We start from the raw sequence: 13838 nt of genomic DNA on the forward strand, positions 1-13838 counted from the left end.
TTCCATTTGCACAACAGCATGTGAAATTGATTGTCAATCAGTGTTGCTTCCTAAGTGGACAGTTTGATTTCACAGAAGTGTGATTGACTTGGAGTTACATTGTGTTGTTTAAGTGTTCCCTTTATTTTTTTGAGCAGTGTATATAGCAAAGTATAGAAATCCTACACTAGTAGTCATATAATACATGTGTGGAGCATGAAGTGACTTATTATACCAAGACAAGAATATGTGTAACTGTAACAAAACAGTTCTCCTACTCAACTACAATGTGTTACTATTTATGTTGGTGTACCTTTTTCTAGAAAAAAATAGATGTTGCCTGTGTATGTTTTTCCAACATACTGTATAATGTCACATTGAAGCTATTTGTTTCCACCACCTGCCAATGTTTCATAAATTATTCAGTGGTGCTGGATGATTTATGATTTACTCCCAATCAATTAACACTGCCCTGATAGGGCAGCACAGCTAAATGCCAGAATCTCAGCTCAGAGGATGTGTCAGGGAACATGCAGTTAAATCCTCCACAAATCACAGTATGCCAAAACTGTTCTAACCATTGGTAAAATAATATCTGTAGCAATTAACACACAGATAAAATGTCTAAGCCTCCAAGGACTGAATAAAAAAACGTTGCATAGGTTAACTGCATTCGATAAAAGGGTTGCCTGGAGAGATCTCACATCACTGACAGGTCTCTAATATACATACTAAAATTAATCTTCATCAATAATCTGGTTGGATATGTGTGTAGCAGTACATTTCCTCTGCTCAGTGGTGTTATTTACATAAGCAGTCTCCAGGGGTCCAACGGCTGATGATATATTATTACATGAACTTTGATATATATGTAAGCATGCTATTAAGTCGTTAATTGAGGACTATTACAGTAGTGAACCTGTTATACGACGGTCTATGATTCAAGTTAACTTAGTCATCTTAGTAAACCTTATCAGAAATCCTTATCAGAAATAGCTGCTACTATTTTCTATGGAGCTGTAATTTGTTTCTAATAGCAGAACATACACATAAAATGAGCATTCCTCTTTAAGCTTACTCATATTCTTTAGCACTTGGAGCACTGGCTAGCCCTTCCGTTCTTATATATTGGTACATTTTGAGTAGACTTAAGGTAGAAAACATTGGGCACTGGCGTCGGGATCGGTATGGGATCCCAGCCGCAGGAGAGCAGCGTGTCCCCTCATGGACCACCACCAAATGGTGAATATTGGACTTTTGTCCATATTCCGACTGCCAGCATTTTCCCGGTGTCGGGATTCCGGCGTCGGTATCTTGACCACCGGAATTTTAACTGCATTCCCTGGCGTCTGATGAGGCAGCCATGTTGGGTGCACTACGAAGGTTAAACTGTGGGAGATGAGCCATACAAGGTCCAAATGCATATATGGGAAAACTGACACATGTGTAGTAGTATGCTATACCCTGCACAAAAAAATCCATAAGAAAGTACACCCTGCCCACAGAGGAACCATTCGAGGCAGCCATCTCTTCTCTTCTCTTTATATAATACATATTATATTTATCAAATATATTTATGCAGTATATTAGCAGTAAGAAAGCTGCATAATTCATAGGGATAGATTTACTGAAGTTCTAAAAATGAAATGTAGTGGTGTTGTCTATAACCAATCAGATTCTTTCTATCATTTTCTAGGATGCACTATAGAAAAGATAGACTGAATGTGATTGGTTGCTATGGGCAACACCACCACATATCATTCTTAAAAGCTTTAGGAAACCTACCCCATAGTGTGTATATACAAATGTATTCAATGTTTAAAAACTACTGGGTTACATGAGCTGTACTGTGGCAGTGAAAAGGTTACATACAGTATATACAGGCAATAGTATAATGTATGTTATCAAAAATCCAAGAAGACTACACTTGAAACTATGTGGTTGTAAGCAAATGGTGAAGAGCCTGGAATTTAGCTCATGTTGTTAAATAACCTTAGTTTTGATACATTTAGAAATTAAGCTATTTTAACAGTTAAGATCTCATACACATAGGGTGGACTGTATTGGAGTCTGAGTTCGCCCGACGTGCGGGATGTTGGCCAAACGCAGGCATTTTTGGAAAAAGGCATGATTTACAAAGCATGGTTATACCGGCATCCCGCACATGGGCCCTCATTCCGAGTTGTTCGCTCGTTATTTTCCTTCGCATCGGTGCGATTTTCCGCTAACTGCGCATGCGCAATGTTCGCACTGCGGCTGCGCCAAGTAAATTTGCTAAGAAGTTTGGTATTTTACTAACGGCATTACGAGGTTTTTTTCTTCATTCTGGTGATCGGAGTGTGATTGACAGGAAGTGGGTGTTTCTGGGTGGAAACTGGCCGTTTTATGGGAGTGTGTGAAAAAACGCTGCCGTTTCTGGGAAAAACGCGGGAGTGGCTGGAGAAACGGGGGAGTGTCTGGGCGAACGCTGGGTGTGTTTGTGACGTCAAACCAGGAACGACAAGCACTGAACTGATCGCACTGGAAGAGTAAGTCTCGAGCTACTCAGAAACTGCAAAGAAAAATCTTTTCGCAATATTGCGAAAACTTCGTTCGCAATTCTGCTAAGCTAAGATTCACTCCCAGAGGGCGGCGGCTTAGCGTGTGCACTGCTGCGAAAAGCGGCTAGCGAGCGAACAATTCGGAATGAGGGCCATGGGGCGAACTTGGGCTCCATTACATCCCGCCCATGGTGCTGCATCTGCAGCACCCTAAATTTAATCTGTATAGAACTTCTTGCTTAATGCAGATCAAAAATAAAATAGGGTGTTTTGCACATTTTCTTACATATCTTCCATATTTGTCCTTCTTGGATTTGAGACAAAGGTAATGCTTCAGAGGTGGACAAATTCACAGCCGCTACTGCGTGTTTATACTAATGGTGTGGCCAGTAGGCGTCCTATTGAGACACCCACCAGCCTTGACGCAAATATGCTGATGTGCGCACAAAGACACACCATTGATTGGATATCTGCTACTCCATTGGACAATACAGCAACCCTATGATTGCTCACAAAGTCTGGTGGAAATGGCGATGGGTGTGAGTGGAACTGCATCTTTCGACGCAGTCCTGGACACCAATCCGCCCACCATATTAGCAGCCCCCCTATAAAATCTGCATAGATAAAAACTGAATAGATCTCCATTCAATTGTGATATGCATTCCCGTCGGTATCCATCAGGATGCATGCATAGTAGAAAACATTGGGCACTGGCGTTGGGATCGGTATGGTATCCCGGCGGTCAGGAGAGCAGTGTGTACCCTCATGGACCACCACCAAAGGGTCAATATTGGGCTTTCTTCGGTATTCCGACTGCAAGCATGTCTACCGGTGTCGGGATTTCGGCGTCGGTATCTTGACCACCCGGATTTTAACTGCATCCCCTGGCGGCCGATGTTCTAATTCTATGACCCGTCTGATGTTTTAATTTCATCCACCTCAGAATCAAGTCCAAAGTGTGTTCTCTCACTAAACCCCACCCGTCCACACACACTCCTCCCCTCCCACTAATGCTTCATACAGGCAGTCAATGAAAGCCCCCTGGGACTTCTACTATTCTTATACTGCACTCACAGAATGAAGTGCATTATAACTATATATTGAACATGTTACACAAAAATATATTGTTTCATTTCCATTGTATGAGAAACAGAAATGGGGAACTTTTCAGTTTCTTAGTTTATGAACAGAATACCTTGAAGAAATATTTCACGCCACATCTGCTAACATCACCATGGAAACTACCACAGAAGATTTCATTCAGTATATAACCTTGCCCTAATTTAAAAAACTTTTCATCGAAAAAGTTTCTTTTGTGACACATTTTCCTATCAAAAATCATCACGCAGGGGGCACTGAGCATGAGGAGGTTATAACTGTTGCCTTCAGATAAATTCTAACAATAGAAGATATGTTGGAGTAAGAAGTTGGAGGAAACTTACAGAACAATGGGGCAGATGTATTAAGCCTGGAGAAGGGATAAAGAAGGGATAAAATAAGATTTTACTCACCGGTAAATCTATTTCTCGTAGTCCGTAGTGGATGCTGGGAACTCCGTAAGGACCATGGGGAATAGACGGGCTCCGCAGGAGACTGGGCACTCTATAAGAAAGATTTGGTACTATCTGGTGTGCACTGGCTCCTCCCTCTATGCCCCTCCTCCAGACCTCAGTTAGGATACTGTGCCCGGAAGAGCTGACACAATAAGGAAGGATTTTGAATCCCGGGTAAGACTCATACCAGCCACACCAATCACACCGTATAACTCGTGATACTATACCCAGTTAACAGTATGAAATATAACTGAGCCTCTCAACAGATGGCTCAACAATAACCCTTTAGTTAGGCAATAACTATAAACAAGTATTGCAGACAATCCGCACTTGGGATGGGCGCCCAGCATCCACTACGGACTACGAGAAATAGATTTACCGGTGAGTAAAATCTTATTTCTCTGACGTCCTAGTGGATGCTGGGAACTCCGTAAGGACCATGGGGATTATACCAAAGCTCCCAAACGGGCGGGAGAGTGCGGATGACTCTGCAGCACCAAATGAGAGAACTCAAGGTCCTCCTCAGCCAGGGTATCAAATTTGGAGAATTTAGCAAACGTGTTTGCCCCTGACCAAGTAGTAGCTCGGCAAAGTTGTAAAGCCGAGACCCCTCGGGCAGCTGCCCAAGATGAGCCCACCTTCCTCGTGGAATGGGCTTTTACTGATTTAGGATGCGGCAATCCAGCCGCAGAATGCTCCAGCTGAATTGTGCTACAAATTCAGCGAGCAATAGTCTGCTTAGAAGCAGGAGCACCTATTTTGTTGGGTGCCTACAGGATAAGAAGCTAGTCAGTGTTCCTGACTCCAGCCGTCCTGGAAATATAATTTTAAGGCCCTGACTACGTCCAGTAACTTGGAATCTTCCAAGTCCCTAGTAGCCGCAGGCACTACAATAGGTTGGTTCAAGTGAAAAGCTGATACCACCCCAGGGAGAAACTGGGGACGAGTCCTCAATTCTGCCCTATCCATATGGAAAATCAGATAAGGGCTTTTACATGACAAAGCCGCCAATTCTGACACACGCCTGGCCGAAGCCAAGGCCAATAACATGACCACTTTCCACGTGAGATATTTCAGATCCACAGTTTTAAGTGGCTCAAACCAATGTGATTTCAGGAAACTCAACACCACGTTGAGATCCCACGGTGCCACAGGAGGCACAAAGGGGGGCTGAATATGTAGCACTCCCTTTACAAAAGTCTGAACTTCAGGCAGTGAAGCCAGTTCTTTCTGGAAGAAAATCGACAGAGCCGAAATCTGGACTTTAATGGAACCCAATTTTAGGCCCATAGTCACTCCCGACTGTAGGAAGTGCAGAAAACGACCCAGCTGAAATTCCTCTGTTGGGGCCTTCCTGGCCTCACACCACGCAACCAATTTTCGCCAAATACGGTGATAATGGTTTGCGGTTACTACTTTCCTGGCTTTTATCAGCGTAGGAATGACTTCCTCCGGAATGCCCTTATGCTTTAGGATCCGGAATTCAACCGCCATGCCGTCCAACGCAGCCGCGGTAAGTCTTGGAACAGACAGGGCCCCCGCTGTAGTAGATCCTGTCTGAGCGGTAGAGGCCATGGGTCCTCTGATATTGTTTCTGTAAGTTCTGGGTACCAAGCTCTTCTTGGCCCATCCGGAACCACGAGTATCGTTCTTCCTCCTCGTTTTCTTATTATTCTCAGTACCTTTGGTATGAGAGGCAGAGGAGGGAACACATAAACCGACTGGTACACCCACGGTGTCACTAGAGCGTCCACAGCTATCGCCTGAGGGTCCCTTGGCCTGGCGCAATATCTCTTTTGTTGAGGCGGGACGCCATCATGTCCACCTGTGGCCTTTCCCAACGGTTTACCAACAGTAGGAAGACTTCTGGATGAAGTCCCCACTCTCCCGGGTGTAGGTCGTGCCTGCTGAGGAAGTCTGCTTCCCAGTTGTCCACTCCCGGAATGAACACTGCTGACAGTGCTAAGACGTGATTTTCCGCCCATCGGAGAATCCCTGTGGCTTCTGCCATCGCCATCCTGCTTCTTGTGCCGCCCTGTCGGTTCACATGGGCGACTGCCGTGATGTTGTCTGACTGGATCAGTACCGGCTGGTTTCGAAGCAGGGGTTTTGCCTGACTTAGGGCATTGTAAATGGCCCTCAGTTCCAGAATATTTATGTGCAGGGAAGTCTCCTGACTTGACCATAGTCCTTGGAAGTTTCTTCCCTGTGTGACTGCTTCCCAGCCTCGAAGGCTGGCATCCGTGGTCACCAGGACCCAGTCCTGTATGCCGAAACTGCGGCCCTCTAAAAGATGAGCACTCTGCAGCCACCACAGTAGAGACACCCTGGTCCTTAGAGACAGGGTTATCAGTTGATGCATCTGAAGATGCGATCCCGACCACTTGTCCAAGAGGTCCCACTGGAAGGTCCTTGCATGGAACCTGCCGAATGGAATTGCTTCGTATGAAGCCACCATTTTCCCCAGGACTCGTGTGCAGTGATGCACCGATACCCGTTTTGGTTTTAGGAGGTCTCTGACTAGAGATGATGACTTTGGAATGTTTAGAATCCAGCCATGCTGTTGTAGCACTTCCCGAGATAGTGCTACTCCGACCAGAAACTGCTCCCTGGACCTCGCCTTTATAAGGAGATCGTCCAAGTACGGGATAATTAAAACTCCCTTTTTTCGAAGGAGTATCATCATTTCTGCCATTACTTTGGTAAACACCCTCGGTGCCGTGGCTAGTCCAAACGGTAGTGTCTGGAATTGGTAATGGCAATCCTGTACCACAAATCTGAGGTACTCCTGGTGAGGAAGGTAAATGGGGACATGCAGGTAAGCATCCTTGATGTCCAGGGATACCATGTAATCCCCCTCGTCCAGGCTTGCAATAACCGCCCTGAGCGATTCCATCTTGAACTTGAATTTTGTTATGTAAGTGTTCAAGGATTTCAAATTTAAAATGGGTCTCACCGAACCGTCTGGTTTCGGTACCACAAACAGTGTGGAATAGTAACCCCGTCCTTGTTGAAGTAGGGGCACCTTGACTATCACCTGCTGGGAATACAGCTTGTGAATTGCCTCCAGCACAGCCTCCCTGCCTGAGGGAGTTGTCGGCAAGGCAGATTTGAGGAAACGGCGGGGGGGAGACGCCTCGACTTCCAGCTTGTACCCCTGAGATACTACTTGAAGGATCCAGGGATCCACCTGTGAGCGAGCCCACTGATCGCTGAAATTTTTGAGGCGGCCCCCCACCGTACCTGGCTACGCCTGTGGAGCCCCCGCGTCATGCGGTGGACTCAGAGGAAGCAGGGGAAGAATTTTGATTCTGGGAACTGGCTGCTGGTGCAGCTTTTTCCCTCTTCCCTCGTCTCTGTGCAGAAAGGAAGCGCCTTTGACCCGCCTGCTTTTCTGAAGCCGAAAGGCCTGTACCTGATAATACAGTGCTTTTCTTAGGCTGTGAGGAAACCTGAGGTAAAAAAATTTAATCCCAGCTGTTGCTGTGGATACGAGGTCCCAGAGACCATCCCCAAACAATTCCTCACCCTTATAAGGCTCTATGTGCCTTTTAAAGTCAGCATCACCTGTCCAGTGTCGGGTCTCTAATACCCTCCTGACAGAATGGACATTGCAATAATTCTGGATGCCAGCCGGCAAAATATCCCTCTGTGCATCCCTCATATATAAGACGACGTCTTATGTTCGCAAAATAGTATCCCTGTTTGAAAGGGGTACAGACCACGCTGCAGCAGTCTGCAGGTCTCAGTCTAGTACCTGAGTGTGTAAATACAGACTTCAGGATAGCCTCCTGCTATTTATCAGCAGGTACCTTCAAAGTGGCCGTATCCTAAGACGGCAGTGCCACCTTTTTTGACAAACGTGTGAGCGCCTTATCCACCCTAGGGGATATCTCCCAGCGTAACTTATCCTCTGGCGGGAAAGGGTACGCCATCAGTAACTTGTTAGAAATTACCAGTTCCTTATCGGGGGAACCCACGCTTTTTCACACTTCATTCACTCATTTGATGGGGGAACAAAACACTGCCTGCTTTTTCTCCCCACACATAAAACCCTTTTTTGTTTTTAGTGGTACTTGGGTTAATGTCAGAAATGTGTAACACATTTTTTATTGCCGGGATCATGTAACGGATGTTCCTAGTGGATTGTGTATATGTCTCAACCTCGTCGACACTGGAGTCAGACTCCGTGTCGACATCTGTGTCTGCCATCTGAGGGAGCGTGGATGGCCTTTGAGACGCCTGGGCAGGCGCGGGCTGAGAAGCCGGCTGTCCCATAGCTGTTACGTCATCCAGCCTTTTATGTAAGGAGTTGACACTGTCGGTTAATACCTTCCACCTATCCATCCACTCTGGTGTCGGCCCACAGGGGGCGACATCTCATTTATCGGCATCTGCTCCGCCTCCACATAAGCCTCCTCATCAAACATGTCGACACAGCCGTACCGACACACCGCACACACACAGGGAATGCTCTGACTGAGGACAGGACCCCACACAGCCCTCTGGGGAGACAGAGAGAGAGTATGCCAGCACACACCGGAGCGCTATATAATGTAGGGATAAACACTATCACTGAGTGAATTATCCCCAATAGCTGCTTGTATAAACAATATTACGCCTAAATTTAGTGCCCCCCCTCTCTTTTTAACCCTTTGAGCCTGAAAACTACAGGGGAGAGCCTGGGGAGCTGTCTTCCAGCTACACTGTGAAGAGAAAATGGCGCCGGTGTGCTGAGGGAGATGGCTCCGCCCCTTTTTCGGCGGACTTTTCTCCCGCATTTTTCTGTATTCTGGCAGGGGTAATTACCACATATATAGCCTCTGGGGCTATATATTGTGGTTATTTTGCCAGCCAAGGTGATATTATTGCTTCTCAGGGCGCCCCCCCCCCCCAGCGCCCTGCACCCTTAGTGACCGGAGTGTGAAGTGTGTATGAGGAGCAATGGCGCACAGCTGCAGTGCTGTGCGCTACCTTGGTGAAGACTGAAGTCTTCTGCCGCCGATTTTCCGGACCATCTTCATGCTTCTGGCTCTGTAAGGGGGACGGCGGCGCGGCTCCGGGAACGAACACCAAGGACGGGTCCTGCGGTCGATCCCTCTGGAGCTAATGGTGTCCAGTAGCCTAAGAAGCCCAAGCTAGCTGCAAGCAGGTAGGTTCGCTTCTTCTCCCCTTAGTCCCTCGATGCAGTGAGCCTGTTGCCAGCAGGTCTCACTGTAAAATAAAAAACCTAATTTAAACTTTCTTTCTAGAAGCTCAGGAGAGCTCCTAGTGTGCAACCAGCTCGGGCCGGGCACAGAAATCTAACTGAGGTCTGGAGGAGGGGCATAGAGGGAGGAGCCAGTGCACACCAGATAGTACCAAATCTTTCTTATAGAGTGCCCAGTCTCCTGCGGAGCCCGTCTATTCTCCATGGTCCTTACGGAGTTCCCAGCATCCACTAGGACGTCAGAGAAAGCAGTGATAAGTGCAAGGTGATAATGCACCAGCCAGTCATTACAGATTTGAAAAATGACAGTTAGGAGCTGATTGGCTGGTGCGTTATCACCTTGCACTTATCACTGCTTTATCATTTCTTTATGTGTTCTCCAGGCTTAATACATCTGCCCAAAAGGGCCTAATCCAGACCTGATTGCAGCAGCAACATTTTTCTCTAATGGGCAAAACCATGTGCACTGCAGGGGGGGGGGGGGGGGGGGGGGCAGATATAAAATGTGCAGTGAGAGTTAGATTTGGGTTGGGTGTGTTCAAACTGAAATCTACATTGCAGTGTAAAAATAAAGAAACCAGTATTTACCCTGCACAGAAATATAACCCACCCAGATCTAACTGTCTGCACGTTATATCTGCCCCACCTGCACTGCACATGGTTTTGCCCATTAGACAAAGATTTTGCTGCTGCGATCAGGTCTGAATTAGGCCCAAGTATCCTACAGTAACAATAGTATGTAATGGGTTTGAAGCCAAAATGTTTACCCATTAACAGTGTCAGTAGGTGAGCTCTTGACTTTGTGCCTATCGCTAGCATATGCTCGTGCACATTACTAATTTGCATGCTTTGCCAAAGCGGTGTTGGTGCAAATCATAAGATGAACCTAATTAAACAGTAATAAGATAAACTCAGTAGAAAAATAAAATGGTCAGTATATATTTAGAAAGAAAATGTACAGTATGTTTAACTTGAGTCAACGAACAGACTAAATAATATAGGAAAGTAGATCTCATCATTGGAAGGACATGGCAATGGCAAATGGAGAATATCTAGAAGTGGGTTTCCTAATGCTCTAAAAAAAAATGCATTTGCGCTGCCATGCGGTTTGTCCAGGTGCACAACTGAAATTGCAGGCCATGTTTGTCAATTTCAAAATCCATAATGTATGTGCAGTTTAACCATAACTGCACATACATTAGTTAGGGGATCAGTTAGGGGATGCAAAGTAGCACTGGATCAGAGTCTATTCTGCAAGTGTGACGGGGCGATAGTGGCCCCCCCACACAGAAGCTGCACAGGGGATCCTTCCTTTCATAAGCATTCATGGACACCAGGGGCTGTAAGAACAAGATTTGTGTAATTCTAAATATGAGCATGTTTTCTCCTTGTAGTCAGAGAATGTGTGCCTGAATGTACTCACTCTCTCTCTCTCTCTCTCTCTCTCTCTCTCTCTCTCTCTCTCCATCCCTTAAATGATATGGATTCATTTATTCTCATTTATATATTCATGTCCAGAAAAATGCTATTTTTTTTCTTTCCTTCAGTTCCTGCAGTGTCGGTAGTTCTGACAAGGAATCCCACAGATACTGCAATACTGGACATAAATACATTGTGACACCGACTGACTGTATTCTACTTTAGTTATTGACACTCGGTTAATGAAGCATAGCTATTGTATTGTAGTATACAATCCATGTTTCCATCTCAAATTTTGCAAACTTTAAATTAGGAACTGAAAAGTCTGTTTATCTGTGAATAAATAATGGAGTTATCTAGAATACAGAAGCCTGGCTTCAGCTTTGATCTGTCAATCTTTATATATTAAATATTAATAGTTAGCACGTAAATATTTATGCATTATTTTTAAATCTGTCTGCATACGAAGTAACAATACGATTTACATAACAATTCTTTGTAACAAACACAAGTATATATTAAGTGCCATGATCTTCTTTGATATGGGCCTGAGCCTGACCAATAGGAAATGTTTTCATTAAAATACCTCACTAAAAAGAAAACTTATACATATATGTTCTACAGGGCTAAATGAACATGAGTGGTCTGCAGGGACAGTAACTTCATTTTCCTAAGTGTTTGACCAACCTGTCCCTGTGGTGTTCCTGTGTTGTGTTCAATGTCGGACTGGGGCATGAAGGGCCCACCGGGGGAATGCAAAAGTAGGGGCCCATATTATGGGGTGTAGCCAGTCTTCAGAGGGGGTGTGGCCAGCTGCCACAGAGGCTTGGCTAACCATTAGAGAGTGCATGTGCTGGGCCCCTTGATAAATAGATATAGTAAATCCTGATAGTGCATGCATGATAATGTACAAGATTAATAACAGCAATGAACTATAGAAAATACACCAGAGTAATGTGCAGTATAAGGTAACACTTATAATGTATAATTCAAGTGCACAGTCTGAAACCTGATCCCAAGAGGAGGAGGTGGGCCCCGCAGGCAGTGGGGCCCACTGGTGGTTTCCTCTGTACCCCTGTGGGCCAGTCCAACTCTGGTTGTGTTTATGTCCCAGTCCAGTACAAGTGCAGTTCAGGTATCAAGAACTGAGCGAAAGTACATGCTACATTACTGCAATATAAGGTTGGCAGGACCGGTTCTGGAAAAAGTGAAGCCCAGGGGAAAAATTATATTAAAACATTTTGAACCACAGAGAAGGGAAACCATGTGAAAAAGAAAGGGGTTTTGATAAGCAAAGTTTCAGTAATGAAATATGAGGCACTTTTGGAATACATTGGGAGCTTGAAAGATCCAACTAGATTGGATGGACTACTTGGACTGGTCCTATAAAAACGTTATGCTGGGGGCCTTCAAAATAAGGTGATGAATTGAGCACCAGACTGTCTTCAGGATTCAGAATTTGTTTTTGAACACAATAAAGTATCACGATAAACTATAACATTTGTCTAGTGGAAAGAGCACAGTACAACATGGAGTGCAGCAATCATAGGCTGTGTCCCAGGGGAAACCACACGGGCAATGACTGCCCTGTTACATCGGGCGCTAATTAATTAATTAAAGAGAACACCTGATATATATTGGTTAATATAATAGCAGCTCCTACCAGGCAACTGGATGCCAAAGACAAAAATGTATACTTAATGTTCTATAAAAAACATTGAAGGAGCGCTCCTTAAATGTTTTTTATAGAACATTAAGTATACATTTGTGTCCCAGGGGAACATGACACGGGAAGGGAAAAAGGGAAAATAGAAACATGGCATGGGGAAACTGAGCTAGGCCGAGAAATGAGGTAAAGTATTTGCCATGGGAATAGTTGCTGCAAATGTGCAATATGTGGGGGGTGACCAAAAAGGCTCAGCCCATTTTACTGGAACATTTTATTCTTTGAAAAATTTAAACCCTGTCCCTAAGGAAGAGACAAAAAATGCACAGCCAGCATACTGAAGAAGCATTTTCATCAGAAATAAAGAATTTCACTGGCTCTTAAGGATAAAGAACTCGCCTCTTGCTTATTGCAGTTGTGGAGAGATCAAGGTGAAGTTGAAGGTCACCTAATACATCAGGATCATCTGCCAACCTAGTTTCTTTCAAGATATTAATGTGAAAAAAAGAACACAAAAGGATAGTGTCTCTAGGGTAACTTCCTAATGCAGTACTTAGGGCCCAATTCAGCATGGGTTATAGTTGTGCGAAAAATTGCACAACTACAACCCTTTTCTCTAACATGCGGGGGGACGCCCAGCACAGGGCAAGTCCACCCTGCATGCCGAGACCTGCCCCCACCGCTAACATGCAAGCGCATTGCTCGCATGATTAGGGTTGCCCCATGCCTATGCAGCCTAGCTGTGAAGGCAGTCAGAGAGCGTCCATCTTTTGAGTCGCAAACGGTCTGGACTGTGCCCCCCAAATGGTGCATCGCCGCCCACAAAACTTGGCATTGATGCCCTATTACCACCCCCCCCCCCCCCCACTGGCTCTTGAATGCAGTTTAAGACCTCACATGCGCACACTGCCGTGTGCGCATGTGCAGAAATGACCAAATAATGATTTCTACACTTTTGTGGGGCTAGCTGAATCATCCCCTTAGTTTAGGGCAGTGTCAGACTGGGGCATGTAGGGCCCACCGGGGGTATGCAGTGGTAGTGTCAGAGACTGGGTGAGTGTCAGAGACTTGGTGCAGAATCTTGAATTTGGGATCAATGTCAGGGACCGGTTGAATGTCAGAGACTTGGTGCAGAATCTGGAATGTGGGGTCAGGTATCAAGTAGTTGATGTTACCCAGAACAGAGGCGCGGAGTCTAACACGCCGGGAGGTTTTCACCAGGGAACCCCGCAAGGGGATATGGGCTTCGCGGCTCCCGACGTGCAGGTCGCGGCCCCCTGTCTGGGTCACTTGATACCTGAACTGGACTAGAATTATGTCAGAGGTGTTGTATGATAGTCCAGATGTATGAGACAAACCGCAGGGGTACGCAAGAACAAACAGAAACTGGAGAAGGTGGCAGGGTGCACACAGCCAGATGGTATACTGGGGCCATGGAGATGGGACAACAGCAGGAACTCTAGGAGAAACAC

Source organism: Pseudophryne corroboree, chromosome 6 (assembly GCF_028390025.1).
Source record: "Pseudophryne corroboree isolate aPseCor3 chromosome 6, aPseCor3.hap2, whole genome shotgun sequence".
Classification (NCBI taxonomy): Eukaryota; Metazoa; Chordata; class Amphibia; order Anura; family Myobatrachidae; genus Pseudophryne; species Pseudophryne corroboree.